The 20,701-nt window shown below is 36.1% G+C and overlaps 1 protein-coding gene across 10 annotated transcripts in view; it reads left to right on the top strand.

Moving 5' to 3' along the window:
• The window catches only part of LINGO2 (leucine rich repeat and Ig domain containing 2), a 498,204-nt gene that overhangs the window by 234,270 nt on the left and 243,233 nt on the right, over positions 1–20,701 (top strand). The gene's annotated exons all lie outside the window — the stretch shown is intronic.

Genomic DNA, 20,701 nt, shown 5'->3' with positions numbered 1-20,701 from the left:
AGAAAGAAAAAAAAAAATGGTAAGAAGGACAGATTCTTAAATTCAGAGATAGTCAAAAATGGAAAGTGCCCTGATATCTGAAATTCTGAGCCTCTGGCAACTTTCATCTACTTTAAAGGAAGCTGCCAGAGCTCAGCACCTGAAAATAAGGTCAGTTATTGAGGCACTTCGCTGAGACCTGGTAATTCAGAGACTATAATCGGAGTACCTCATACTGTTCCCCTTTGGGAGTAGAGAATACTCTGAACAGAAAAAACAAAGGCACAGCCTCACTCCTATCAAGCAGTGATAAAACAGGAAAAAAAAAGTCTCTCCATGTTACATAATCTGAATGTTGACATCTGACTTACTTTCTTGTATGCTAGGGTGTTTTTAGTTGTTGTTTGGTTTAGTTGTTTTTTTGTTTTGTTTTGTTTTGTTTTTTTTTTGGGGGGGTTGTTTTGTTTTTGGATGGAGCATGGTACTAAAATCAAAACACTAAAATAAAAACACTAAAACAGAAAAAGATATATTTTATCAATATTGTGGTTTGAAAATTCAGTTTTCAGACCACTACAGGGCAAGTTTGCCTTCTACTGGCTGGCCTACCTCTGAAGGTGATAATAATGAACTTCTGCACAGGTAGATAGGAACAGGACAAGGGGATTTTAAAGTAAAGGAGGGCAGACTTAGATTAAATATTGGGAATTTTTTTACTGAGAGAATAGTGAGACGCTGGCACAGGCTGCCCAGAAAGGCTGTGGGTACCCTGTTCTTGGATGTGTTTTAGTCCAGGTTGGATGGTACCATGGGCAATCTAGTGCTTGATCTAGCAGCAGGTAATTCTGTCTGCAGAGAAGGGTTGGAACCTGATGATACTTGAGAACTCTTCCAACCCAAGTCGTTCTGTGATTCTATGGTCTCCATTCTTTTTTTATTATTATTATTTTATTTTATTTATTTATTTTACTTAGTTTACTTATTTATTCTTTTGTCACATTCAAGTATAAATGTTGCAATTAGCTTTGTTCCTAAGCAGCAGCATGGATGTGAGATCAGGAGGCTTCGGTAAGGATCAGTTTTCCCTCTGTTAGCAGTCTCCTGAGGCTCAATGTAGTAGTACTATTATGTGTTCTGTTTGAGAAATTAAAGGTACTGAAAGTAGGAAAAATAAAAAAGAATTTCCAGCAGTCTTGTTAAATTGCATCTCTGCGACCTTCCGTTTTCTTTTGAGCTACAGCATGTATTTTTTATCAAATTTGTATCTTAATTTTGAGCCTTCTGCCTGTCCCTTGCACAAAGCTATCCCATGGTAAATGCTGTGCTGGCACTCACATTAGAACACTGTTTTCAAGAGTTCTTTACTGAACTGTGAAAATTTGCCCTAGGCAGACAAATGCCTTAAGGCTGAGCTGCAGAAGGAGACTTGAACAGTCTACAAGGCCATTTTATGACATTGTTTGTGTTTTCCCAAACTGGCAGTTAGAGGAGCTTCATTTCGTGCTTTGCTGAAACACTCCAGAGTTGCTCCAGTGATTTCAGGTGGTTTTCTGTCAACAGGCATCAAGAAGCCCAGCAGGCAGCTGGGACTGCCTTTTACCTATCATGTGCCTCCCAGGCCTGCCTCTTACACCTCCTATCAGCGGGCTCACATGTCTGCTGTAGCTTGCCATGAAGACCATAAGTTGCATAGACATACCTGCCAAGAAATACATTTTTCCCTCAGAAATTGATTCATGAGCTTGCTGGACTATTCTATGTGTGTATGCTTGTGTAGCTGTCAGTTTTAGAAGTGAAAAATCCTCCCCAAAAGCCAGACACAGCTGGTAAACAGAAAGTAATGGAAGAAAATGGTAGAAAAAATATTGTTTTATTGTCTCCTTTGTTTACTTTTCTAACGTCTTCGGTCTAATAGCCCAGGGCTATGTTTTAGTGCTCTTGAATTCAATACCCTTGAACATTTATCAGTAGTGAGCAGGAGCCTCTCAACAATCCCAAAGTTGTTTTACTGGAGTTGAAGGGCTATAGGAACCATTCCCTTCTCTAAATTAGACTAGCTCCGTTGTTAACAGTGGTGGGAACTTTGTGAAAAGCTCACGTAGGAAAAAAGCAATGTGAAAGTAGTACTGTGGTGGTCATGTTTTTCCCAGTGAACAATTTATAAAGCCACCTCTGATACCATCTCAAAAATGTGATAAAAAGGGCCAAAAAAGTCCTTTTTTTTGTTATGAATAATCAAATTCACAGAAGTTAAGAATTGACTACATGGTTTAATAATTATGAATTATCAAAATTCTGCTTTGGTCCTTGTAATACAGTAGCATGGCGTATAGTGAAACCATACTTCGTGTGGTAGTTCACACTATTATTACTATCTACTCTTCTTTGTCTAAAACTTTGAAAATTTTGAAAGAATGTGATTCCACAGCATTTCTACGCAACTTACTCCAGTTCTGAACTGTTCTTAACCTAAAGTATGTTTTTCATTATGCATATTTCTTATTCATTCACTTTTCACTGTGTAAGAGGTATACAAAAACAGATTATTCCAAAGCCCGGTCAATAGCTCTGATCTTCTCAATGTGCATAGAAGGAATATATTTTGCATAATTATAATTTGCAGTAAGGCAACAGTGTTCTCCAGCTATCCAAATCAAATCTGAACACAAAATTCTATTTAATATAAATTCTAGCAATCATTTTATAAGCTTAGAATGCTGTTTTTAATGTTGCTATTTTGACAGAAACTTATTGAAACAGATTTTGTGTGCATGTATTTTTTAAAAAGATCATGAAAAGCAAGACACAGAAATATGTAAAAGTAGAACTGTAGCAAAGCAATCTTTTGTTATTCTTACTTAATGTCAGTGCTTTGTTTCCAATTTTCAGTAGCAAAGGCTGTTTGGAAGGAATGCAAGGTTGACTGCTTTTAGTGTGTTTTTAGATTCATAGGTGATAATCTACTAAAATATAGCTTTAAGCAGTTTGTTATTTTCAAGATTACTTCAAAAATATTAGTTTCTCTGTTTTCAGCCCCAAAAGAATGTGATTACATAGATGTCTATGTCAAGAACAATAGTTTAGTTTTTACTGACCTTGTACTCAAGGAAAATTTATCTTCATTAACTTACGATCCATAAAGATTTTCACACAGGATGTATAAAAAACTCTTGGGATAATTTGAAAAATGTTGTGAGTGATCTCTCTCAGTGCACGTTTGTGTTAATTGCAGGAACGTGAAGTAAAGTACACAGAAAATAGATGCGTTACATATTCAGCAAAACAAATTCAGCAAAACAAATATGTGTTACATGCTGCCACCTTATGGTAGCATAAGCTAATCGACTTTTCATGTAACAACATACTCCTGTACAGGAAGAAATTACCAGAAAAATAGGTAATATTTTTCCTATCAAGAAGGTCATGTAAATTCAAACATTCTGGATAAAATTTTTGAATAATAAAAGTTTAAAAAAAAAAGAAAAAAAAAAGCACTGAAAAAGACTGTTTATCCATAATCTCACTTGATACTGATAATCCACTAAACCTCAACATTTTTTATCCTAAGAGGGAGCATGGTAGTTGTTTAAAAGGTCATAGGGGTGTGAGAATATGGAGATATAGCTATTTTTGGCAGATTTGGTATAAGAGATGGTTAAGGGGTGTCTTTGATGCTGTAGTTTGAATATGTTGGCATTCTGTCAACGTTTATGGACAGAAGGTGACCATGTTTATTATAGCCAACAGCATCAGAGTACATCTTTTTTTTCTAAGAGTATCCTTATGTATTTTATAAGCAGTAAAACCTTATTTCACAAAATGCATAGTCAAACTGTGAGTATGTTGCTGTATGGATAACATGATAATGTATGTTCATAAAACACTTGGAAGGAAAACTCATACGGATTTAACATGCGCTTCAGGTGTTCCTCAGCACTGGATAGGTAGAAACTGAGAGAGAATATGGGGCTATTGCTGCAATGCATATGTGCTTGCCCCATTCCAATACTCTTCCCTAAGCCATTGTCGTTGGCCCTAGTCAGATGAATCTTTGAGTTATTCCTATGTTTACTGTGGAAGTGACAAGTGGTGTTCCTTAGGGGTCAGTACTGGGACAAATGTTCTTTGATATCTTCGTCAATTACAATGACAGTCAGACTGAGTGCATCTCAGTGAGTTTGCAGATGACACCAGGCTTCATGGTGAGGTTTACACTCTTGAAGACTGAAATACCATCCAGAGAGACCTATACAGGCTGAGCAGTTGGCATAGGTGAACCTCATGAGGTTTGGTAGAGCCAAGTGCAAAGTCTTACACCTGGGTCATGGCAATCCCCACCATCAATGCAAGCTTGGCCATGGAAGGGTTGAGCATCACCTTGCCAAAAAGGACTTGGGGGTACTGGTGGATGGGAAGCAGGACATAATTATAACAATGTGCCCTTGCAGTCTAGAATGCCAACCGAATCTTTGGCTGCATCAAAAGAAGCATGGCCAGCAGGGTGAGGGAGTGATCCTGCCCCTGTACTCTGCACTGGTGAGACCTCACTTGGATTATAGTGTCCAGAGATGGAATCCTCAGTACAGGAAAGACATGGAATTGTTGGAATGCATCCAGAAAACAATCACAAAAGTGATCCAAGGGATGGAACATCTCCCCTGCAAGGACAGGCTGCAAGAGCTAGCAAGGCTCCAGGAAAAGCTAATTGTGGTCTTTTAATTCTAAATGGGGGCTACAAGAAGGAAGGGGACAGGCTCTTTAACAGAATCTGTGGTGACAGGACAAGGGAAAGTGGTTACAAACTTGAAGAGAAGAAATTTAGATTGAATATAAGGAAGAAGTTTTTTATAGCAGGGATGGTGAGGCACTGGAACAGTTTGCCCAGAGAGGTGATGGATGCCCCATCCCTGAAGCATTCAAGGTCAGACTGGCTCGGGCTCTGTGCAGCCTGATCAAGCTGCAGATGTCCTGCTTGTTGGAGGGGAGTTGGATCAGATGACCTTTAAAGGTCCCTTTCAACTTAAACAATTCTGTGATTGTGTGAAAAGCAATTAATGATTACTCTTAATAAAAACTAATATTGGAAATCTGTTCCAAGAATACTGTAGTGGAAGAGTAGTGGATGTACACCTTTTTTGTTGTATATAGTCAAACTTTGTTATTTGTTGGAAAACAGTCTTAAGTATTTATTACCAGCTTCAGGTTTATTTACAGGACAGAGACAAACACACAGAAACTCTTGATGCAAAAACATTCCCCTGCTAAGTAATTTTTTTTGTTTGTTTACTTTAGTACTTCCAATAATATAAAATGCAGAGCTCAAGTGCTCAGTTGATGAAGATGTCAGGCTGAAAACATAAAAGTTTATGTTTAAATGAATCTGAATCCATGTCTAAACTCCAGCTGGAAATGGATTTCAAACTGACAAGTATAACAGCTGAAAATATGCGCATTTCTTTCAAATGTCCAACTTTAGATAGTCTCAATAACCTCTAGACTCTTAAAGATAACAGGGTAGATAAAAATGGAGATTCTAAATTGTGCAGAGCTTTATGTTATAAGTTATCATATAGCAATTTCAAAATCAATTCTGTGTTGAACAGGAAGCCACTGTAATTCTGTCAGTACTCAGGTTTCATACAGAGACCTCCTTGTGCATACTAAATCACAGCATCTGGATTTTTATGCATAGGAAGAAATTGCATTTAGGGGAAATATTCAGAAAGTCATGCAGTAATCCAGTCCTATATACTAAGATATTGAGAAAACATATGGTAGTGCGTGCAGTAATGGCATTTTGTGAGCTTTAGCTCAGTAAAGTTCCAAGGTCATATCCTTGACTGCTACTTACACAGTACATCAGTTTGTCTAAAGCAGTATTTCCTACTTCAAGAATCCAGCTATTATTTTCATTGCTTTCCTTGTATAGTTTTGCGTTCCAATAGTAAGAGAAAATTTATTATCCATGGTGAAAAGCTTACATTTTCTTAAAATTAAATGAAAACATCCTCTCAGAGCTGCTTGTATTATAGAGCTTTTCTTAAAGCTATTTTAGACAAATTTGATGTTCAGCTTGTGACTTACTACAGAATTTTAAAGAAGATGAAGAAGACTTTTACAGATCTTGACTCATGCTAGCCAACTGATCAAAACAAGAATTTAACTAAGAAAATGTAAAATTCCATTATAAAGTGTTCCAATTGACTGAGATAATTTCTGTGATATACTGCCATTTCAGTGCAATTTATCGTAACTGTATTTTAACATTTCTCTTTGGCTCCATTCAGGATGTTCTTATTCCAGTAAGTGAAGGTGGAATATACTGTTCAACTCACAACTGTGAGTGAATAGCTCACTGTAATTAGGACACATAATACTGATGAAATCATAAAAAGTAAAATGCTCACTTCATTACTTCATAAGCATTTGTCTGTTTTGCCTCCATGTCTGTCTTCATGTTTGGAGTGAAGCTTCTCTAATAGGTTCTCTATCTAATTGTAAACCTACTTTCAATTACTTTTCAGAGTAATAGACCTATTTGAAACTTTCTGTTGTTCAGAAAAGTGAATATTACTTTTTGATCAAATTTAATTGTGCTTGTTTCTTAATGCATTTATTCCAGCTGTGTTAAGCACTATTGAATGACACTAAAAAAGCTGAAACATCTGTCCTTCTAAAGTACTTTAGAAGCAGTCAGTGTATGCAGGGTTCCTTTGTGCTTTTTTTTTTTCCCAAGTTGTTAATAATAAGTTGGGAAGTTATGTCTTATGCTAAAGTGACTGTAGCAATTCTGTTGCGTTTCAGAAGAAATAAGCATGTTTTTAGATGGCACTTAAAGCAGCAAAGACACACTGTTCTTCATTTTTTCTTTCTAATCTTATCCTATGAAATTCAAATAGTAATCAAAAGTAGCAAACGTGCAAGGACAGTTAAAGTCAGTATTAGTTTCTTTTTCAATCATTAATACCAGTGAATTATGTAGACTTCTCCCTTCAGGTTTGCTTCATAGAAAAACTGGTCACTGATATTTTTGTTTAAATCTCCTTTTAGAATTATAAGCAAGGTCAAAGGGGTCATTTATTTCTTTAAACTACTTATATTATTGTAGACTGCGCCTCAGTTTGACATAAAAGAAGATGGAGGTATTCTTGGTAGTTTCCTGGTAGTTATGGAGGTTGATAGGTGAACGTTTTTGCATAATCATCTATTTTAGCCATTTGCTCCCATCCTAGTTCTTAAATGAAACTAGAGTTGAGCAGAAGGAATTAAATACTCAGACTGTCTTTAAGTGACAGTGGTATATAAGCTGTATTATTTGGACATGGTGACATATTTTTTGAAGACTTGAAACCTGAAGCTAAAAAATATTCTTTAAGATAAAGTGTTATTGGTTATACCACAGTATTCAATGATATTAAAAGAAAATGCTAATTACCATTGAAATGATGGTGTACAGTCCAGTGTAAATCACATAACATAGACAAAGGTAACAAGATCTTAATTTTTTTCTAAGAGCTAATATAACTGAAAAAGCCTCAAGAACAGTGTTGATTAGACCCACAAATATGATGAAATAATAGATGTAGATAGCAAAATTGTTTGTGCTGGAATACCATAATCCTGGAGCACAGAAAAGGATCTGTTCTACTAAAACAGATAATAGCAAAATGTAGACTGTATTTTCCTTCCTTTCCTCCCTTTTCTTTCATGATGAGAAGTAAATAATGGTGGCTCAGTGAAAAGGGTGCTTCTGTTTAGGAAAAGATGTTCATTTCCCAGCTCTACAGATGAGTAGTGCGAACTGGAATCTTGATTTCCTGCATCCTGGGGAAGTTCTGCATAGTCAAGATATAAAAAGTATTGTTTGAGAAAGAATAAAGGGGTATTGGAAAGACAAAGAGAGAGACAAACCTCAAAAAATTCAGGCAGTATGTAAGAAAATGCACAACAAAATAGAAGGCCTGGTTCTGGTTTCTAACTTAAGCAAGCATAAATTGCAGTTGAGCAATTAAGTTGGCTTCCTTAAGTTAGCCTGTCCACACAAAGCAGAATTTGATAATCTTTTATGAAAGGTTGTGACATATCCTTGTTGATATTTTCAGTAGTGTGTGTCCTGCTCTTGAACTGCTGATCTGAAAGTTTAGCAATGTGCAGGCCACAGTGAATACAGCGATATCCCTCTGGAATAAGTCTCTCACCTCAGAGACAAATTCTTTTGCTTACATCACAGTCCTTTCATCAGTCTTGAAATCTGGATAATTTTGAAAATAAGTTAAAAATTGCTTTGTTCTATGCCCATTAAACTCAATGCAAAATCTCACATTCTTTTCTTTATGTGCTGAGTTAAAGTAAGGATCAATGATTTAAGCTTCATACTAGGACTTCCTATTTACTTCTGAAATCTGTGTATTCTATCAAATTTCAGGCTCTGCTAAACGTGTGTTACAAAGGACTACAAAATATGTTTAGACAGATAGACTTTAAATAATAGACAGAAAACTAAGATGTTAAGGATTCTGAAACATACTGACAGATGGTGGGGTTAACTATATGCCCTTCCATGATTTCTTTTCATAGTGTCTTTGATGGCTGGTGTTACTTCAAGACATTGTTTCCACCAGCGATAATGGCTTATGGCAAAGAGTTGTGCTGCGCTAATAGAGTTGCAGAGGCTGATGATCACGTTGTCACTGAATGAGTAACTGTCATCCCTGTCTCTGTCACTCCTCTTGGTAACAACACTGTGTAACATCAGAATTCTCTTTCAAAGACAAGAATATTTTTAATTCATTTCATTCTTCCTCTGTGCACCTGGATGTGATAGCAGAAATGAATGGCAATAATATACTTAAGAAATATCTCTGTCAAATAAGCCTTGAAATAGCATTGGTATATGTCTTAGCTTCTCTGCTGGCCTGGATGAACAGATGTAAAAATAACCTGGTTAAACAGGTTATTTCACTCTGCTATTTACTTAATATTAAATACTTTCATACCTCTGTTCATAATAGATTTTGCCTTTTTCCTGCTGCTCTTAAAAATAATTCCCAGGAGATCAAAGGCATTACATAAAGGCACATTAGGAATTCTTATGTTGGCCAGTAAGATAATTACTTTGTCATTCCTCCATCCCTGTGTTTAATGCAGTGGTTATGCATTTGTACGTTAATCACCATGAAACCTCAGAGCTGAAAATGAAGAGAACTGAAGAAAGAATTCCACTTAAAGTGGACTATTGCTGTCCTTCCAGGTTTTGTTGCAAAGACAGACAGACATTAAAGGTTTGCTTTGAAATTTGTACATATTTTATGCTCACAGACCATCTGTGGTTAGGAACTATCTGCATAATGGAAAGAGTGACATGTTGGGACAACAAAGATCCTATTTCACCACTTAGTGCAAAGACAGTACAAAAGAGTGGGATGGAGTCCAAGCGAATGCCTCAGAGCTGCAAAGGGGAAACCAAATGCTGTGCACTGTTAACATTGTACTGACATGTTTTCCAGTTTCTCTGAAATTTGCTGATAAACATGAAGTGAGATTATTTATTTATAGCGTTTAGTTAAAAATGCTGAGAGAGTTAGATGATGTTACAAACTTAAGAGCCAAAAGAAGAAAAAAATAATAATGTACTGTTAGCATGACTTTTACTTTAATAATTTTAAAAATCTTCTGCTGTCATTTGTTCCCACATCTTTTATTTCCTATCATCACAAAACCCTTCTTTTTCCTCTTGTGAAAATCTTACTAATAAGAATTAAGGAGAAAAGATTCTGTAGATATCAGATGTTCAACATTCTCGCAAGGTCCTCTGTTTCTTTTCCTTCCAACCATTTCCCTTACCACTAATAAAAGTTTCTGAGGATTTTATGAATAGAGCACATTAGTTATAGTAGCTGTAAATTCTTTGAAAATGCATAAGAAAGAATATATTATGTTTAAAGTTGTTATTTTTTGTTGCACCTTTGCTACTTTTATCCCATAGTACCCTGTTGAATGGCTATACTGCTAACTAAATATTATCTAGCATTGCAGAAGAGCTTTCCAGGGAAATCCGTTACATCCCTTGGCTGTACAAATATCAGGTACTGCTGATTCATTTTTATCTCGCGCTTTTCATCTTTCTCTCTCCCTCTTTCTGTAGTAATCAGGTTGTATCAAAGGAAGCATATTGTTATCCATTCTCTTACTTTCAGATCCACAATTTAGAATGGACATGCACCATTATGTAAATAATAGGAGTGGGGAGTGTGACTTTTAAATGTCTAGGATATATATATATATATATATATTTAAGGGAACTGTCTCAGATTCATTTGCCAGTCTTGCAGTTTATAGAATGCTATCCTTTAGTTTCAGCTTTAGATTATGGTAACCATTCAGTTCAATTCCCAAATCTGCTTAAACCCACTCTATTAGTCTTGAGTTGTGTGTTTTCATTCTCCCCAGAACTAAAGGTTCACCAGCATTTTGTAAGAAACAAAAAATGTGTTCTGTAACATACATTTATTGGGATGGACTGCTGAGGCCCTATCAGTCACAGACTGTCAAGTTAGATGTGAACTAAAATTTGGTTTTTCTGTAGAAAAAGCTGCAATTATGAGATGCTGTACTTAAAGAATAGCTCTATTATTTGTTAGCCTGTGAGCCACAACAATCTATTAATGTCATGCAATTATTCCATGTGAACAAATACAAGATTTCGCCGGCCTCAAAACTATATACATATATGGAATCGCCCCAGTCCTAGAACTGTATGGTGTATATAGTCCCAGAATTGAGTGCATCCAAAGTTCTTACAGTCTGCTGTTTGTGGTGCCTATTGTTTCCCTGTTCACAAGCCTGGGGGAGCTTTTGTTACAGGTGGTCCCTTTATTCAAGCCTCTGTGTGGTGTACTTGGTGCAACCACTGAATTCTGTAAGTAGGATTTGCCCTGCTGTGAAGTAGTGATTTTTCTTTGCTGTATTAGCACTGTTCATAGAAGAGGTTAAGCACAAGTAAAACACAATTTAATTTAATTGTTTGTAGCATTCATTTCCTACATAAGAAAATCACTAGCCTGTAATATGATATATAAGCAAATATATGAGTATTATAGCCCAGGTTTTGTGTAGTAGTGAAACTGAACTGTAAACAAGAGGTCAAACCTTATCCGTATGTTTGATTTCTGGAGCGTGTATGTTCAGTAGCTGCTTTCCTTTGGGAATGATAAAAATAATGGCACTGCTGAGCAGGTTACAGGAGTGAAGCCAATAAGTTAAAATTATTCATGTAAAGGTTTATTGAATCAGACTTGTTTTACTGCTACACAGTTTTCTAAATGCATAGGGGAGGAATGCAGGGAGAAGGCAGTGGAAATCAAAGCTATATCTTATTTCTCTTGAATGTTGAAAAAGATTTACTATTTCAGTTAGAATATAAACATGAGTTAGAACTTGTGCATAGAAGGACTAACCAGATTCTTGACTCTTGTGAGAGATATTCAGTAGGAGAGAACTGGTCCAATATGTAATTTAAGAGGAACTTCATGAAACACTTTATTTTTTCCAGCACACGTTTTTACTTTTTAATGTGTTGGATCTCCCTGTTCTTAGCAGCTTAAAAGCTTTTTTCATTATTAATTTTAAGAAATGAATCTGATTGAGGTCACAAGGAAATACTGTGACATGGCTGTCACACAGAATTATATTTTGAAAGTTAGAGAATAATTGTTTAAACATCATTTAAAAATGATGGTTGAAAACCATGTTTTTCAGTTTCATTTTTCAGTCAGGAGTAGCTGCAGTTGACTGTGCAAAGGTAGTCTGATTTCAAGTATTTAATGGGACTTTTAAGTTATTGACATACATTTTGTGCAATCTTGAAATGTGTTTATGAACCTGTAGATCAATTGTTTAGGTCCCATTGATGACTGATCATATTAGTAGACCAGCATGACTTTAATGTGTCCAGGCTAATGGAGTAGTTGTTACCTTTCATATTAGTTAACAATAACAACTGCCATTTGATTAAAAAATCATATAAATTACATCATAATAAGCAAATCAATTTTGTCCTCATGGATGTGGGTCTGTGAAACCCAACAGTACAGCAAATACTAACATTTTGCCTGTAAGTGTTCAAAAACATAAAATAAATGAGGCATGGCTATTGATTGTCTTTGGCCTACATTATCTGCATAGAAACTATTAAGAAGGCTTTTCTATCTTCCTTTCATGCCTCATTTTCTCATTCTATCTAATGAAGAGCTTCACTTAGCTATAATGTGCTACTGTCTTGAAAGTACATTTTTATGGCACTAAAAAGCTATAGCTGTACATTATGGGCTTTTTACTGCAGTGTTTATTGCTATGTTGCATTGTATAGAATAATAAAATTTTGTACCACAGGAGTTATTTGTTTAATTAATTTTTACCTTTAAAAGATATTTTGTCCTAAAGGCAGTTTGGAAACCTGACTTCAAAAAGCAGGTGGTCAGCAGTAGCTCTGGACTTAGAACAGTCTGTAATGCACAGTTGTGGATGGTTACTTCTTCTTCCTTTGTAGGTGTTACTAAAATTTCACTGCATAGCTTAGTGAACTACAAGGAAAAATGCTCCTCCTGCAGTAACAATACTTGATTTAGCTTCTACTTTCTTGAAAGCTGGTAAAACTGAAAATCTTGTGGCAAATCATAGTAGGAAACATGAAGTAAGCTCATAGAAAAATCACACTGAAAATGAATTTTAAAATTAATTAAAGTGTTTATCATGATCTAAAATATTTGGTCAAAATGTGGATGATATAAAATGGTTTAGCGTTCTAACTGTTGGAAGTGATGGCAGTTACCCTTCAGAGTCTATTTTGAGGTAATTTGCACACTAAGGACTATTTCTGAAGGATCTGTAATTTTTTAGTGCTCCCTAAATACCTGTGTAAAGTGTCCTTCAGCACTGAATTCTGAAATTTTGTCCTATTACTGGTAGGTTTTTGCTAGAATTTGCAGGATTTAAGGTCTCAATCTTTTATCCAGCAGCGGACCTTGATCCAACAGAAAATTCTATTATGTAATCAGAAATGAGTGAGGAGAGGCATTCAGAATTATAAATGAAGTCTCCTTCATCTATTTTTTTCCTCTTCAGAAAACAGATTTGGTATTACCAGATATTTTATCAGCATATTTTCTATGTTAAGATGGAATAAAAAGCCTATCTGTGGTGTTTGGTTGCACTCAGCAGATCTTGAAATCAAACATGAGCCTTGGAGTTTTTTCTTGCGGACATTATAAAAACCCCATCTCTACACATTTCCAAGAGGATGAGAAACAAATCTTCAGTATATCTGATTTTTATCTGGAACAATGTGATTTGGCTTGCATTAGGCTGGTTTCCTAAGAATGCAGAATTTAGGCTACTGACATAAATCAAGATCTCAGAAATTTGAGCTAACTACTTACCCAGGGCTCTTAATTGAGCAAGTTTCAAGTGCAGGCAATTCACAAAGCAATGACCGTGAATCACTTATTCAGTAATAGCAACAAAGCTTTACCATGCATAAACTTCCCATATTAAAGCAATATGGTGTTGGTACACATCAGTTTTCCTATATTTTCTTTCTTATACTTCTTTGTTTTACTTGCGAGGCCATGGACTTTTTTGGTAGTGGTTTCTTTAATACTGGGACTTTTTTGGTAGTGGTTTCTTTAATACTGTAGAAATCAATGCTGAATTTTCTTGAATCTTCCTAATGTATGTACGTATGCACCACAGTCACATTTTTGGAGAACAAATTGAAAGATCTACTTGTTGCCACAATAGAGCTTTAAAACTCTGTCCTTGTAATGAATAAGCTTTATGCATGTTCAGGCATAATATAATCATGAACTTCAATTCCAGTCTCACAGGTTCTGTTGTAGGTGAAGTTGTATTTGTTTCTCTGTAGATTTTTATTTCTAAGAAATGTGAAATAATTGTATGAAAAGCTCTAGGATCCTCAAACTTCATCATAGCTAGGTCATCCCTGGCAGATTTGTGTCCAAGTTGCTAAATTAATTCAAGATAGAAGTCCTTTATATCCCCAATGTTATCTGCACTTATTTACCCAAATAGTTTCTGCAACTTATATCAACATTTCCTGTCTGGCTTGCAGTGGAGTTTGAAAGTTGTTAGTCATTATCCTCTGAGTGTCAAGTTATGTACTACCTCAGTTGTCTCAGTTGCTCGAAAAACCAATGTAATTTATCACAGCCTTTTTCTGTAGGTCACATTTTATAAACCTTTCACTAATGTTTTTTCTTTCTTGAATTCTCCCTACTTTGTGTGTATTTTTCTTGTATTTTTGTTACATTTCTTAAATACTATCAAGTGTCAATATACAATGACAGCTGTGTAAAAAAAAAATTGCAAATTTAAAATATAAAACTTATAATAATATTTGAAGTATAATTTAACTTTAGAAAAATATACCAATGTGTTTGCGGCTGTTTATTAGAGGAAATTCAGGTATGTGAAGAAAGATAGAGCTGGAAATGAAATCTTGCAAAAAATGGCACTGTAAGAAAGACCTATACTATAGACTCTATCTTTCAGTTGGAGAATCCGTGCTGACCTTCTCTGATGATTTGCTTGTTATGAGGATTAGATGTTCCATCATACAGGTAAGGCTCAGCAGCTTGTAGTTGCTTGGGTCTTTCTTGTTGCTCTTCTTGAGGACAGAAGTGGATTTGTATTTCCGACCTTTGTGTGTCAGCTCTTTAAATTTCCATGATTCATTAGAGAGTATCAAAAGTGACCTTGTTTTAATATTAGCCACCTCCCTCAGCACTCAGAAGTGCATCCTGTCAGGGCCCTTGGATCAATCCATGTAAAATACTTCAGAATCTAGACTACAACTCTATCTGAAACAATTTTTAGCTTTTTTCAGTTAAATACTTCTTTAAATTTAGGCACAACTACTACACTGACTGCAGCAACTGCTAAAAGCTGAGTAGCACTCTCAGAACACCACTATTGCTAAAGCAGTTGAAAGCCTGAGACATCTCTGGGAAATAACTTCTGAAAAAAGCTCTGGTATCTCTCAGAGTTGTCACTAATATGGGAAATATGAGAAGCAAACATGAAAAATACAGATGGTAAATGCATGATAAGCTTATTTTGCTCAGTGAACAATATGGTAGTATGAATTGTGAATGAGAAGAAACTTTTCTGTCTTGTTTTAACTGCCTTTTTCCCTTGAACAAAAGAGACTCTAGTCATGATTACTTTCAGTAAACACCCTGCACTTCACTGCATTGGAGACTCAGGCAGCATTTGTGCTTTTCCATTGCATATTCCTAAATAAAGGTGCAAGAGCTGTCTCTCAGGATATAAAATGCAATGATGGGCCATGGCACGAGGTTTGAAACTGGATGGGCTTTAACGTGCTTTCCAACCCAAGCTTTTCTGTGATTCTGTGATTCTATAATCAGTCTGTAATTCTACTCTGAAGTTGGGAAACGGCAGAAATAAGTCCTAATGTTGGGTTCTGTGAAATTTATACAGACAACACATAAGATACAAGTGCAGTTTCTCCTCTCACGCTTATCAGAATAAAAAGTGTAGTTTTGATGTAATTGCTTACAGTTGTGGCATTAATAAGAATTCTTGCTGCATGTTTTTGTGGGTTTTTTTTTGTGTTTTTTTTTGTGTTTTTTTTTTTCCCCACCAATCTCCCCAGCCTACTGCCAGTAATAGTAAAAGTTTATAGTTGAGACTTTCCAGATCAGACTGGATGGGGCTCTGAGCACCCTGATCGAGCTGTAGGTATCCTAGGTCATTGCATGGGAGCTGGGCTAGATGATCTTTAAAGATTATTTCCAACTCAAATAATTCTGTGATTCTCTGATCTAATATCTGTTTCACTGAGCGCTCAAACTCCATACTGTAGCATATTTTATTAGACCCCTTACCTAATGCAAGACTTCAGTTACACAGATTCAAGCTGCATATGTGTAGCTTCCACATCAGTGTCTCACTGAGCTCCTGCTGCAATTTCTCAGGTTATTCATTTATTTACTTACACTGGAACTCATTTAGTTTTATTCAGTAGTTATTTCCAAAGTGCTTGTAGTACACAAAAAAGCACTTATCAACAGTGCATTGCCACACAGATGTGAGTTTCAAAAAGTGTCCTTATGATGTAAGAGTATTATCTATGAGAGGGTTATGAAGATTTCAAGGAGAAACAATTATAATCCAAAGAAAAGCATTTTTTAAAATATACCAGCTGTCTAAAAATCCAGTATATGTCACTTTCCAACACTGCTATTAAAAACTTTATTTTTCAGAGTATTTTCAATACTTTTTTTTTTCAGAAATTTCAGAAATCCTTACATCTGAAGTATTAATCCTATGGACAGTATTCTTGAAGCTGATTTCTAACAATATCATTGCCACATCAAACAGGAATTGATTTTTTAGAATAAGAAATCTCAGATATGGAGCCACACTGCTTCTGAGTTGTGAAGGAGTGAAGATACATTTCATGGTAATAAGTAAAAGCCTGTTTTATTACCGATAGGGTATCTTGTTTGTTTGACTGTTTTCAAACTAGAAATTGTGTTCAAAAAGACCATGGCTTTTGACACCTACCAACTACAAGTCATCTGATTCTTCTGTTAGAATTTCAGTGGGTGCCTGCATGCAGTCAGTTTAAGAAAATAGTTAATTTCCAAGCTCAGTACCTGTGGAATCCATATGTTGTCTTGATTAAGTCACAACTTGGTTCTGCATTTCAGTCAGGTAGAGTCATTCTTCCATCCTGTTATCTGAAATATATATGTATGCCTGGCATCCTGTCAAAAAGCATACCACTATACTTAATGTAATCAAAATGATAAATATATATATATATTGTTAGGTGGAACTGTGCTCCATTTAATACATATATATTGAAAAATCAATTAAGACATATATTTTCAGCTGCTGGTAAGACTGTCAGGCAGCAGATATATGCAGATCTGTTAACTGGATAATAGCTTAATAGTAGATCTAGTGGCAATAGCTCCCGTTTCTTTAGGTACCATCCTATTTTCTCTGTGGCACACAATTAAAATCAAGCCTCAGCATTCTTTGATTACCCTCAGAAACTAAGTTTCTCTATAAATAGTCCCTTTGAAATCCGTTTGAAAGTCTCTGTTTGGTAAGTAAGATTAGAGATTGGCTGTAAGCATTCCTGGGTGTGATAGGATGTACCTGTATCAGAGCATAAAAATTGAAATGTTTCACATTTCAATTGTTGCTTTTTTGTTTGTTTGTTTTGTTTTGTTTTTGTTTTCTTTTTTAATTTGAGTGCTTATCATGTCCTCAACTCTCTTGTTGTGCTTCTGATTTGTAAGATACTGCTGACTTTTCAGCTGAAGTGATAGGAATAGATAGGAATGGCTTCAAGCTGTGCCAGGGGAGATTCAGACTAGATATTAGGAAATACTACTTCTCTGAAAGAGTGGTCAAGCACTGGAATGGGCTGCCAGGGAGGTGGTAGAGTCACTGATTCTGGAGATATTCAAGGAATGTTTGGATTTTGTGTTGAGGGATGTGGTTTAGTGAGAACTATTGATGATAGGTGGATGGTTGGACTGGATGATCTTGTAGGTCTTTTCCAACCTTAGTGATTCTGTCATTCTGTGCTTCTGTGAATAGGCACTTAAATTTCTTAACAAAAATGTGATTTTCACCATGAGAATTTCTTTATTTGCCAAAACCAGGTGTTAATCTCAGCAGTAGTTCTGTTTTCAGCAATGGTAAGAGAAAGTGAGGGTATATGTGTAAAGTGAGCAATGCTTTGGTGAACCTCCTAATTTCAGGAACATACAGTTTAAACTGAATGTTGAGCTCAGCTGGATGTCACCAGTACATTTAATAAATGTTATTTTTGGTAGTCATTTGTGTCGTCAAATGAATATGGTGTTTGTGTTCGGTCCTTGCTCATAAGCCACTGTTCTATTCCTTAGCAAATCTTGTCTGCACATTCTTATGTAAGAAATTGAAGATAGTGTCAGTGCTACTGTGGATCTGTGCACCTCTATTTGTTTTCCATGATAAAAATAAAGTTTCTTGTAATAGCAATTTACACTCTCATTCACGTAGGTTACCAAAAACTCTATTCAGATCGTGAATAAAGTCTGAGTTATATTGATGCACATATTCTGTCTGGAATGACTGAGTGCAGTTATTTTTTAAAGTAACTGCCGACTATACAACTGTCTCTTGACTCCACTGCCTTTTCCAACTCTGAGTTCTTTTTTACTTTTATTTAATTACCTTCTGATCATAGCATGGCTCTGCTCTAAATCCGCTTAATTCCAGTCACGTATTAGCAGAAGATCTGGATCCTTTTCTGTTTAGACGACATGTGGTAAATCTATTTAGGAATAAATGAACATTAATTGGCCTCGGACACATGTAAACTGGAAATTAGGTATCTAATAAGAAAAAAAAAAAAAACATAGTTCTGGAGCGCAGTTTCCATCAGTCCAATTTGTCTGGAGACATCTAAATTAATATTTAGATAGACAACAGAGTAACATGATTGCCCAGACGTGAAGACCGAAGGAAATCCTTCCCAGTATCATGTTTGTTAGTCCTCTAGGAAAATACAATGCCAGATAATTTTTATTTTTTAATAGATGTTTACTGTGAAAAAGCTGAGTTGGACTTTTGTGATACCTGTTCTTTTGAAGGAGTAGATTTTGAGAAAATGTCTCAAATTTTTGTGAAAGTGATTGTAGAAAGTAAAATTGATAAAAACAAGTAATATAGGAGAATGGGCATTGACTAAGAGTTACGAAGTTACTGAAATAGTAATTTGCTGAACTACACATCACTGTAAAATAGCAGAAGAATCCCAAATAAGTCAGAATTAGCACTAGAATATAGGCTCTGTAGCACATATAATCATAAACAATACAGAAAAAGAAGATGTCCTTTCACATTCTGAGTTTGATTGTACAAATAACATAAGCAAGGTTACAGTTAGTGCTGAAATTGTTATGTAAAATATACTAGGCGAAACCTCTATCCTGCTGTATAAGAAGTCTCACACATTAGCTCTGACTGTTAGCATTCAAAACTTCTCCTCATTTTTCATTTCATTTCATTTTTTTCAGTGGTTTCTCCTACAGTTCGACTGCCTCTATTATGAGGCTTCATTTTACATGGCAGTAGTAAAACATTTTGGAAACTTTTTTAAGGCACCTTCTTTGAGTAAGAATATGCCCTTGTGAAAATGCTGCCAGTCTTCCGTATGGGTGTGCTGATGCAAGGGGAAGGAAAGACTCTGTTTTAGTGTTCATGATACATATATAACTGAAATCATTATATATCAATTACACAATTGATCTACACTTTCCTGTGTATTGTTGCTATGCTGTGCTGGCAAGATATATGAGGACTGCAGCAAAAATTATGCCTCCTATTTTGTTGTGCTGGCACATAACGTCAGAAGCAGATGTATGTGGTATGGCAGTAAGGGTTGAACCTTCCCACCAATACTCAATTATGTTCTGTTGCTGTGTGACAGATGGCAGCAGAGGGGCGGTGTGACAGAATTACGTCTGACATGGAAGTGTGCATGAGGCAAAAATTACACACTTGTGTAATTGAATTCCTCTATGCAGAAAACAGTGGTTCCCTTTGCTTGCTGAACGTTTATAAAGACCAACCAGTGGAGTACAGTGAGGCAGTAGTTGGTGCATTTCAACAGTGGTGACAGTGACATGGAAGACAAGTCATGTTCTTGATGGCCATGCTTAGCTGTCGCACCATGGCAGATTATGACCAGTGAACTGTGTATGGAGCTGCATATCAGTGTGTTGGAAAAAGCAGTGGAATATTGGATGTTGGAATATTGCGAAGTTTGCATCAGTTGGTCCCACACATGCTCACACAGGAACTGGATCATGTCTTTACCTGTGACAAGACGTGGTGTGACCACTATAGGTGAGAGTCAAAGTGGGAGTCCATGGAGTGGAATTCTCCATTGAAGAAAATGTTCAAGACATATCCCTCAGCAAGTAAAATGATGTGCACTGTCTTTTGGGATAGGAAAGGAGAGTTTCTTCTGGATTTCCTAGAACCTGGACAAACCATCAACTCTGACCACTACATCATGACACTGACTGAGCTGAAGGCTTGATCTTCCAGAGTTAGAGAAGAAGACAACCTCTCTCTCACAACACAATAATGTCAGGCCCCATACCAGCTTGTAGGCTGTGGAGCATATTTCCAATCTGGTCCGGACTGTCCTACCACACCCATTGTATAGTTTAGTTTTATAGGATTTAGCACCTTCTGACTTCTGTCTGTTGGACCAATAGAAGATGGACTGCATGGGCAACATTTTCCTAGCAATCTTACTATAATTGCAGCTGTGAAAGAGTGGGTCATCTCCTCTGGTGTAAATTTTTATGAGCATGGCCTGCAGACTCTTTCATGGCTGGTGTAAATGCATAGCTAGTAGTGCTGATTACATTAAAAAATAACGTTTTGTAGCTGAGAATTTGCTCTATCAAATAGTGTTATTTTGCTCCTCAAGTCCATTGTAATTTCCATGGAAATAAATAGTAGGCATTACTTTCAGAGTGACTGACCTAGCTGCATTTTTTAAAATGCATTCTTATAGACAGATCTCTCTGCTTAGATCATAGACCAACATCAGGGAATGCAGACGGATACAGTGTCCTGCTGTCTTGACTAACTGTCCTCA

The sequence above is a fragment of the Meleagris gallopavo genome, chromosome Z, assembly GCF_905368555.1.
Source record: "Meleagris gallopavo chromosome Z, MGAL_WU_HG_1.1, whole genome shotgun sequence".
NCBI lineage: Eukaryota > Metazoa > Chordata > Aves > Galliformes > Phasianidae > Meleagris > Meleagris gallopavo.
This window is presented reverse-complemented; position numbering and strand designations above follow the sequence as displayed.